The sequence below is a fragment of the Diadema antillarum genome, unplaced genomic scaffold (assembly GCF_040938485.1).
Source record: "Diadema antillarum isolate AM-2024a unplaced genomic scaffold, OU_Dant_1.0 seq00001846_RagTag, whole genome shotgun sequence".
In the NCBI taxonomy this organism is placed as follows: Eukaryota; Metazoa; Echinodermata; class Echinoidea; order Diadematoida; family Diadematidae; genus Diadema; species Diadema antillarum.
Window position 1 is genome coordinate 325,321 of NW_027272518.1, and position 11,812 is coordinate 337,132.

Below are 11,812 nucleotides of genomic sequence, written 5' to 3' on the forward strand. Positions count from 1 at the left end.
CTATACTAGAACAGATGTCTGTTATTTCTGCAATTAAATTGGGTTCGTTAATCCGAAAGTTGCTGAAGTTATCCGAAGGTTTGTATAATCCAAAAATTAAAGAACCCTTAGACTAGCAAAGTCTTCGAAATTATGAATTTCATTTTCTTTCTCGAATTAACGAACCTTTAGATTGGTATTGGCAGTATTGACATTTGTGAGCTTAAAACTGGCAAGTTTTAGATCCCGTGTTTGGGTGAGGATTTAGCTTTTAACCTTTTGCCAGATATTCAGAAACCACTCTATCAGATGTCAAAGAGCATACAATTCTAAGTGGAATCAAAAGTTTATTTGATGAAAATCGGTTTGAAATGGCTGAGATATCTAAAAGCAAGGTAAAACAGAGAAATCCTAATAAAAGAGGTGGCCTGTCGCCTTTTATAAATATTATCACTTTTTTGGATATCTCTGCCATTTGAAAAACAATTTTCATCAAATAAACATTGAATCCTTTTTAAAATTACATCTTTCATATTTCATTAGAGGTTTCTCATCATCTCACTTAGGCATGTTAGGAATGTTATAAACCTGAATCCTCACCTCAACCAGTAAATGTACAGTCCCTTTATTGCGTGTGTGCTTCTACTTCTTTCTTGTACTGGGAAAGGGGTACAATTAGTGGCATATCAATAATCTGTTGGTTTCTCATGATTCACAGCCGCAACGAAGCTGATTGCGAAACCTTCGTCCTGACGCGTGAACAGAACGGGATGAATGGTATTGGTACATCGTTTAGTACTTTCAATTCGACAAAATATGCCCTGAAATTTTAATACCTTGCTATTGCGTATTATTTAAAAACGGCAGGTAGTTTGATCTCGCTGCCAGTTAATCAGACTCTCAATGTCAGTGTAGGACAAATCTCAAGGTTTGCTTGTCAGTGTTTTCTCCTGTAGACTTATAAAAAATGATTCAGAACTCAGATAATTATTCAACAAGGATGAAAGATATCCTGTTTAATTTCTCATTAGATTGCTTCATACTCTAAAGAAGTAAAATAAATTGGTAGATAAAGTGAATTGACTTCCCTTTGGTCTCACAGTGACGGATGATGATGTGATTGAAAATATAGCTCACAGTGACAGATGGTGATAGGGGTATGGAGTTTGAACCCCCTCTCCTCCTTTTTGCGGAGGGAGTGGGTGGCTTAGTCCTTCTTTATAGGTTCTTCTGTTTTTTTTTTTCCGACCACACAAACCCGAGTGCTTGTGGTATTAATACACATATCTTAATGATTATTTATGAGTGTTATAATTATGACACAATGTGGATGCAGGGCGCTGTATAATGTTTATGCAGGTAAATGGCGCTACATAAATGCTGTTTTATCATCATCACCACCATTATAATTATATGTATATATATATATATATATATATATATATATATATATATATATTTGAAGGGTTTGTTCGCAAAAACCGATAAGTCCGTTTTTGAAGATTTTTGAAGTTATGACCAAAAGAAGCAAAAAATTTCTTATTATTCTCTTTATTTTTCTTGACCTTTAATCGCAAATATCTCTATTTGGCAAATATGGACTTATCGGTTTTTGCAAACAAACTCTTCATTATATATATATATATATATATATATATATATATATATATATAAAGGGGAGAGAGTGAGAGATGGCGTAACACTCTGGTAGTGCATTTTTTGTTTAAAAAAAAAACAGAAGTTTATTCGACTCAATTTTCGTTTTCGTACATCTTCTTCAGGAGTCTTTACAATGACGGTAACAAAACAATTCTTTGAAGAAGGCGCCAAAAATCTGAATTGAATAAACCTATGCTTTATTTGCCAAAAATGCAATACCAGTTTGTTTCTTCATCTATTCGTGGACCCAATACGTGAAATCTCATTACTATATATATATATATATATATATATATGCGATCCCTTTGTGTTACATAGTATATATATATATATATATATATATATATACATATATCAAGTGTAAAAACAGTCGTATAAACGCGACAGGAGCCAAAAAAATTGGACTGACGTTCCGGTCAAAGACCTTTATCAATGTACATTGATAAAGGTCTTTGACCGAAACGTCAGTCCAATTTTTTGGCTCCCGTGGTGTTTATACGACTGTTTTTACACTTGATATCTATTTACTACACACCGACGCAGGACTTTCATATTTTGATATCTTTATATATATGTATGTATGTATATGTATATATATATATATATATATATATATATATATATACGATCCTTCTTTGTAATATAATCACATCAAATAATAACACAATATGATATATCCAACAAAAGTCATCTTCAAACCAGCAACATGTGACATACTCTACTACGCACTAATGTTATACAAAATAGAAGTCTATCTCCCTTCCTCTCTCTCCTCTCTACTCTCCACGATGAAATATTGATCATTCTTGCATTGTTCAGAATGATGCTGCTGATAACAGATTGACAGCCATGTCGATTAATTTTTATTGACTGCCGTTCACAAACCGTTAGCTGCATTTCAGTGAGCTGAATTAAGAAAACAAAACAACGAATATGACCTCTTGATACATATTGTACGTTGAACTTCAATATAAACACAAGATATCTTTAATACGGAGAATGTGTTTAAATTCTACCCAGAATCAACTTTATTGCGGTGCATCAATCAATTCATCCTTGATAGGTTGCTTGACATGACATTTTGACATGACCGTTACAGCGCGGATAAAAGCACCAAATTCAGGATCGGTGGCTCCAATTCATGAAAGCTTGTAACATACAAGTAGGCCTATAGAGCCTACTATACGTGTACAGGTATTCTCAGCCCAGAGTGAGTTACGTATGGGGCTGCGGAACCTTCTTTTTAAATGTTTGTGCGTGGGAAAGGGAGGGGGGGGGGGGGCTGCGGGCCTTTGACGGGGGGGGGGGGGGGGGGTGTTTAAGGGTCGGTGATCTGTCCCCCCTCACTTACATTAGGAAACTTTTCCAAGCCCCTTTGATTTGTACGTAACTCTAAACTAGGAAGAGTAGGTCACACTGCAATGGTACCTCAACAGCATTTTCTATTTATAAATCTCTAATTAATTCAACAACCTCCATGTGTCAAATGCTTTGTTGCTCACGGAATTCAATAGGTAGTGTGTTCATGTTTTCAAGTTCCATAAAGAATAATAAAACAAAAATCAACACATCTGAACATCTTTTATGATACAACTTGTACTATGCTGCCTCAGATACGTAAGTTACTTTCACGGCATGAAGCTTTCGCGAATGGGAGGAGACTGCTTTTTACTTTTCTTTTCTTTTCCCCGCGGATTGCCACTGGCATTCAACGCATTGTGTATGTCGCGCGCATTTTGTTTTCACGAATGTTGGCTCTTCGCGAAATTAACGGAAGTTGTATGCCTGCTGAAATCCTTGGAAAATTAAAATTCAGCATTTATACCGTAAAAGTAATTTAAGAAAGTCCATTGCAGAGGGCTCCTACTGTAATACCATTGGGTATTGGTCTTCGGGCCTATTTCTCCAAATTTGGTGTTTTTATCCGCCGTGTAACGGTAATTTCATTAAACGACCTGACTATAATATATAAGCACAAATGAAACAAAAGACAATCATTTACCAGATAGTAGATAACTATATAACTTCAGCAAACTATCTCGACCATCTCATTCTGAATGAATGAATGAATATTGATTGGATGGACCAGCTCACACCATTGACATCAAATACCAGAGGCCGTGCTAGCCGATTCGGGATCCCACTGCATGTCCAGCTCACAATTTTTCTCTTTATCCTTCTTTCCCTGCACCTACAGAGACGGAACAACCTAAAGAAGGATCCTGCAATCTTCCTGTCACTCGATGTCTTTAACAAGGCATTGAGGGAAGCCCTCATCTAGCATCCAGTCATACGTACCTAATTACACCACAACATATTGTTCATTCTGTGTAAATAATGATTAGCCCTTACAATACCTTAAGGGCCCGGTCTGTTAGTGCCATGACGGCATGGTTAACAGGACTCTGCAGTGCACTGATGTTCAACTATGAAGGATGCTCTTCTACAGAAGAAGAAGAAGCAGCAGAAAAGAGAAGGTATACATCCTTTGTAATACTAAAAACAGTATACCGTACTAGCGCTCTCAGAGTCAATTTTCAGAATTGTGTTAAGTAAAGTATTTGCGTTTTCAGAGTGGATGTAAAAGTGCATGGAAAAGATCACAAGTATAGTATCTGATAAAACTGTGGTTTGAAAATGCCATGCTTCCTACCAATCCGTCATCAAGCTTGTTTTAATTCGTTATGTGCCATGGTGTAAACCCCCTGTGTGCCACAGATAATCTGAGACACAAACATAGTCATGCTTTGAGAAAACATTCTGTTCAAATCTATGTTACTTCTATAAATTTCTGTTGAGCTGGACATTATAGTGAGTGAGAAAATGCTAAGCTTTGCTTTGATGTAAATTTATGAGTTTTTTTTCTTTCAAATGACATGTAGCTGAATTACTGTAAAGGCATGACTCACAAAACAGTGACAGAAACTTAGAATTTACACGCAAATCCAGTACGAAAGACTGCTAGTTAGTCAATCACAACATAAAATGCAAGTTATATGTGAGAGGAACGGAAGTGCGCGAAGCACTTTCATTGTACTGCAGCATTTGGCGATTTATAGATCGGTTCTGACAGGTTTGTGCTTGAGCAGGATATGCGAAGTTGGCACGCCGTCGATTGAGTCGGACATGCGAACATGGCACATAAGGAGTTGAAAACTCCCAATGTCTAATTACATAACAACTGATAGATTTAGCCGACGTAAAAAAAAAAAAAAAAATGCCATGATTTCAATATACCAACCGACGCTTAATACGATATTTTATATACGTTGTATACGTTTTCCTTAGAGCAAACTCGAAGAGTGGAATCAACGCATATTATATACATTGTAGGCCTACCCTCATCAAAGTGAATTTCCTCTGATAGACATTCGTTAGTCGTGTTAGTTACAAGCTAAGCCCCATGGCCCTAAATGATAGTAGCTATTCAGAAATATTTACACGCAGCTTGAGCTTCATGAACAAATGCCTTACGATGGTTATAGAACTTGTTTGCCATTTTCGCGGGAAATATCTTCCCTTGAGAAAAAAAAAAAGGTTCGCTACCACGTGACCATATAGTTCAATAGTTAGGACCCTATTGTTGACATCGTTACAGGATTTAATCATGGTTGCTTGTAAGATTATGAGACTGCGTATTCAGTATTCATTTCGTTGTGATATTTCTTCAAACATTTTCTTTTATAAACGACGGAGTAATCTTTTTTTTTTAATTAAGAAAACAAAGCAAGAACAATGAACTAAAATTTACTTTGAAAGACATTTTCTCGAGTTTACAATTCCTCAAGTTCCCGCAGGACTGTAAAACTCTCAACGACAGCGATAAAACATTTATTATACTTAACCACTGGCAAATTACTCAATTCTCAACAGCGTACAGTAAAGCAAAAGTCATGCTATATTTCCAAAAAAAAAATCACACACACACACACAAACACACACACAAACACACACACACTCATCGTCGTGGTACATAGCTGACTTGTGTATCTTAAAAAAAAAAAAATCCAAAAAATGTAAAGGCACTTGTGCAAAGTTCAATTCTTGCTATGCATTGTGTGTATGTGATTATAAGTGGATGCATTTGTATATAATTATTGTTAATGCTTACTCGTAACCTGGTCGGCATTCCTATAGAGACATAAATTGCGAGACTAGAAGCTGATTATTGCAGTGTAACAAGGATCACACGCAAACTCTGCGAGCTTCTTCATTTTCGCTTAAGTAACAGGTGAGAGCAGAGAACTGTAGGGTGCTATTAACCAGCTCTACGGCCAGACATCTCTTGTAACCATGGCTGTTGTAATGCAGGTCTGAGGAAGGATACAAATTAAGCGATTATCAGAATCAGAAACAGGAATCGAGGGGAAAATACTACGTCTGGAATAAGAACAACAAAACAACATTAGCAACAGCAACAAAACTTTTGAATACTTACCTGTTTAATGGCTAACTTAAGTAACAGATTCATCAATTTTCATTTCGTCTCTTATTTATTCACATTAATGTGACCCTGCACCTCAAAACAAACAAAAAGTCGCCAAACATGAATTTTTAGTTAAGACTATATTCTGAAAGAGCAGACTTTAAGCTTTAAAATGATGTATAACTCAAATCAAATGGACTCTCCTAACCTATCTAAATATTGGAAAGAAAGCACAAACTCAGGAAAAGTGTGAACTAAGAAAAGAGGCTCTAAAGTACAGTGTCTATTCAAGCGCTTAATAATCTTTACCAAACCTTGCTGGCCACTGGCTGTGCGATGAATGGGACAAAAAAACAGGAAGTAAACTCCCAGAGTAACAACAATGAAGGGATTATCAGATTAAACTGAAATTAAACATGCCTCATTAAAACATTCTGTCCATAATTAATGTGAACTTTCAAAGCAGTAGCACTATTCTTTCAAAAGTTATTAGAGTTGAAAGTGAAGAGTGTGGACAAGGTTTTTCAGAAATGAAAAAGGGATTCTAAAGACGGACCTAATCACACTATTCTACCAAAAATGTACGAGATAAACTGCTAAAAAAACACACTTTCCTGCCCGTTTTATGATACCAAATTTTAGCATAATGTAAAAGAAGACTCGCTCTTTCAGAAAGTATGAAAAAGTCAAGTTCGGCTAAGTTGACCCATTTCACTTATTTTCAGTCCTCACGCAAAATCAGCGTGTGCGACTTTATGTTCGTTTTGAGGTGCACGGTCACAAATGCTCTATAACCAGGTGACAAGACAATACAGAAACAAAAAATTCACAAAAATCTAATACAGCAAATACAAATTATGGTATGTGACCCTGCATTACAAAACCAACAAAAAGTCGCCAGACACAAAGCTTTATCTGAAGGCAGATTCTGAAAGAACATACTTTAATCTTCATAACGATGATAATGATGCAAAACTTCATGCCATGGACTCTCCTAACCTAATCTAAATAGTCGAAACAAGGACAAAAGTGTGTACAGTGCACTCCAGATATAACGAACATGGTTAAAACTAAATTCCTGTTACAACGAAGTAAAAACTCAGACGGCATCAGTATCAGCTCTATGTTTTTGTATTGTTTAACTGTTCGGTTATAACGACATTTCGATTTTTAAATACGGAAGAACACCTCAGGTCCCGAGGACTTCGTTATAACGGGAGTCCACCGTACTAAGAAAAGAGGCTCTGAAGTAGTGGTCTATATTCAAGCTCTGAATCTCACCGTGACATTTTCTGTGTGCAATCAATGGGGGAAAATGATGTTAATCTTCATAGCAAAAATAATGAAGTGATATATGAGATTACACTGAAATTGATCATGCTCTACACATTCTATTCATTACTAATGCCAACTATCAAAGCAGTAGCACCATCCTTTTAAAAGTTAGAAGAGTTGAAAGTGAAGAGCCTGTAGATGGTTTTTAAGAAATGAAAAAAAAGGACTCTAACACAGTCCTTATCACGCTATTCTACAAAGAAAAATTTTCAAGGAAATCTGCTATGAACGCAATTTCAAATTCATTTTATGATCTCAAACTAATGCATAATGTAGAGGAAGACTCCTTCTTTCATAAAATATGAAAACATGCAGATTGATTAGTTTGACCCGTTTTATACCTATTTTGAGCCCTCACACAAGATCAGTGCGTGCTACTTCTTGTCGGTTTTGGATAATTATGCGTGGTCAGATGGATGTCAACAAAAATGTAGAAACACAAATGTAAATAAAACACGTATAATATATTCATCTTTAGAAACAACATCATCTACACATAAAGCAAAGAAACGATGAAAATCACACGCTCTCGAGAGGTGTTCAGGACCATGGAGACCATCTAGGTCCCCCGTAGACGCCCACCAAACTGTCATCCTATCCAACTACCACCCCACAGACGGCAAGGAGCATCGACGCTCATGCCCATAATAGATCATAACATTAAATATCCGGTCTCGGCCCAGATGTCTTATCTAAGGCGCACCCCTTCACTCTGCGCAAATACTGCACAGATGATGAATTAGAAATTAATGATAACTATTCAAATTCAGAAAAAAAAATATATATATGAGTATCTGAATATAAGAACGACCAAAGTCCATGGAAGGCCATTTCGAGTAAACGTAAAAAAAAAAAAATCATATCTTTCTTTCTTTTTTTTTTTTGTCCAATAACATTCTATTTATCTGTGATGGAAGGCAACATCGTATACACAAATTAGAACATATATTATTATGACAATTAACATTTACATTAATTGTGGAGAGGCCATTTTGTGTGATGGACTTGGGTCGTTCTTTGAATCATATGGACCTGGGTCGTTCTTTGAATCCTATACAGGATAGGCTGCTATATGAGATTAGAGAAGCGATGAGAGAGGGTGCTGTAATATGAATGTAAAAATGACCCAAGTCCTGGACTTGGGTCATTCCTACATTCATATAAGATTTCACTCATTCATTTCAGACACTTCCGGAGCAAATTAGGTTTTGTCATTTATACACGAGATGAGTCCATGCCTAAGCTACAATTTCCTATGTCAAACTGAATTTGGCCAAAGATAAAAATGGACTTGGGTCGTTCTTATATTCAGGTATTCAAATATATATTCAACCATCTCAAATAGAAAAGAAGTCGGAGCTCAGCTTGACCGCGTTGGCACGTTACAGATCATTTCCAGGCCAGTTGTGATTTCCCTCGTATATTATAGTACTGGGTCCATGTTATCTGCATAATAGATTCCTTGACCATCAAAACATACCGTCACTGCCGCCTGCGTTCGACCAGCCGTTTCCGCTCAACTTACTCTCTGGTCAACGATGACGGTCGCAAAAGCAAGCGCGCCATCTTGCGTCCATGATGAACTCAGAAAGTCTACTAATGTTTAAGAACCCCCTCCCCCCCCCCCCCCCCGGAAAATTAGAAGAAGGAAAATGAAACTATCCATGCTCCTGCAGACATGGGGGGGGGGATCTTGATCAGCTATAAGTATTTATAACCTATTCTTGTGCATTCTCAGCTTTTCTTTAGAGGTATAATTATATTATTTCTGTTCATAACAGGCAAACATAATTATCATCGCTGCCAAAAAAAAAAAAGAAAAAGAGGAAACAAAACAAAATAAAAGAAAACAAAAATTACAACCTCCTTGGCGGACGCAATTAACAAACTTTGCAACAACAATATGTTAAAAATGGAAACATGAATAATAGATATATTAATGATTATAATCCATCAGCATGTTCTAATGTCAACTATCCATTTCAATACATAGCAAAATGGAAAATACTAAGGATGACTGAGAAATGTTGTCTAAGATTTTTAACCGAATAATATGAAATATTCAGTGGCATTATAGTGCAATCTCAGAAAATTTTCTTGCATCCCCCAACTTCACAGATGGATGATGCAGAAATCTAAACAAAGATTGATGATGTAATCACCTGAAATAGTTTTTTTTTTTCTTTTCTAAATTACTAATGATGAAAGATTGGGGATACCAGGCTTCATAAAATCAATACGCAGTTTGTACAAAAAAATAACAACAAACAAACAACAAACAAACTATAACGAACAGAAAAAAAAACCAAAAAAAAATAATGACAACATACTAATCGCTCTCCTGTCAAACCAATTAACATCAAGAGATTGGTCTCATGGAGGACATGAAACCAAGGTGTTCATAGAATGCGGGTAGATTTGAACATGGTCTTTGATAGTAAATCTTATAGTAGGCCTAATAAGATTCTACCTTCTCACCAACCCTCCCCATTCCATGCAAGACCAATGTAGACACTTTTGCATTGACATTTATTATAGACCTACAGTGTAGACAACTTCACTTACCAAGAGGCTGTACCGCAAAGAGACTGAGACTGCTCAACAGAACACTGTTTCCGGAAGGAGGATACCCGCATCGCCAGTCACCTTGTTTGCCAATGTCCCAAGTTTTCCATGATGTCTTGTCCGACGGCCAGCAACATGAACAGTAGAACCAGACGAGGCTATGATTACCACACTGGTCTCTCACTGCATTCACTATGTCGAGGACGTAAGACTGGGTGACAGGGAACGGCCAGGCTTTACCTGCAGGACACTTAGAGCTCCTGGCCTGTCTGTCGCATGTGATATCAATGGAGTCTACCCCAAGAGATGAACAGTAAACACATACAAACACATACCAAACTGCCAAATAGAAACAGCAATAATGATAGAACAACAGGTGATCGTAGATTAAGAAGATTTTTTTTTCATAACATTTCATAAATTTTACAAAACACGCGTATTGCGAGGATCAAAAGGATTGGCAACACATTACATTACTGTAAGGCAATACATACAAGTATTTGCATATGTGATAGAAGAAGAAGAAAAAGAAGAAAAAAAGTGTCACGGTCACATTTATGCATTTTAGTGAATCAGATAAAGTGTGCAGTGTAATATGAAATTTTACTGTTGCTGAAATATCAGCACACTCGGTTTTTTTATAGACTTCTCATCGTAAGACCCCTATCCCCATTATGCAGTTGCGAAAGACACAAAACAATGTGTAAAATTATCACATTTTGTATAATTGACACGATTTATTCCAATTATAAAAATAGAATAAGACAAGGCAGGTATCGTTGACAGCGAAAGACGTAAACATGCAAGCATTCGTTTCTTGATTTTGATTGGCTTTGAGCCTTATATCGTTCTTATTACAAGCAGGCAGAATTCGGAGAAACATACATTAAACATTGTATAGTCAGAAAAACTAACACCAGAAACACGATTCTATCGAACATGTTAAATGCATCAGTTATGGTGCACAGAGATATTAAATTGATATCATTAATACGTTTAAGAATCAACATGTCCCTCACCACGTAAATTTGTTTGTGCGGTAAATTTGATGAATCAACTATCCTTTTGTATTCAAATTCATGAAATTCTTCCGTCGAGATGTTTTCATTGCAACTGATTGACAAATTATCCTACATCAACGTAAATACCTTATTTACGTCGATGTAGTGCAATTTGTCTATCCTCTTGTATGTCTTCATTTTAACTTTAGATAAGTTCCACAATGATTTCAGCTTTTCACGTGTTTCAGGAATGACACTCACGTGTTTCAGGAATGACACAAAATGAAGACATGCCAGTTTGGAATAGGGGAGATAGCGGTGAAACATCCCTGACTGTTATAGTTGCAAACAAATCAAATAACTTTCATGAAATGAGTACCTATTGTAAATATACATTTTTATGAATTGCCGTATATTTCCGTGCTGATTTACACACCTAAGTACACGTACTAGTGCACATCAGATACAAAAATATATGTACGAAATATACGGTAGTTTTCAAAACGTCTCGCAGTTCCTGCAGGGTTTACTGAGCAATGTCAAGTGTTTTAATTCATTGCTTCACTTTTTGCTGTGAAATATTATCTTCATCAATAACAAAACTACAGGAAGCACAAAATTGGATATGAACTCATATATTTTGTACATATCCATTGTTCATCACGTCATTTTGACTACTTGTTTCAACATTGATATGCAGGAGTCAGGGGAACTGCATGGTTTTATTATTATTTCCTTACCTACTCTTTAAAAAAATCATAAAGAGAGATACTAAACAATAACTATAAAGATTTCTTTGCAACCCCATTTCATTGGTAAGATTATCATACTAATTATTGTGTTCTGG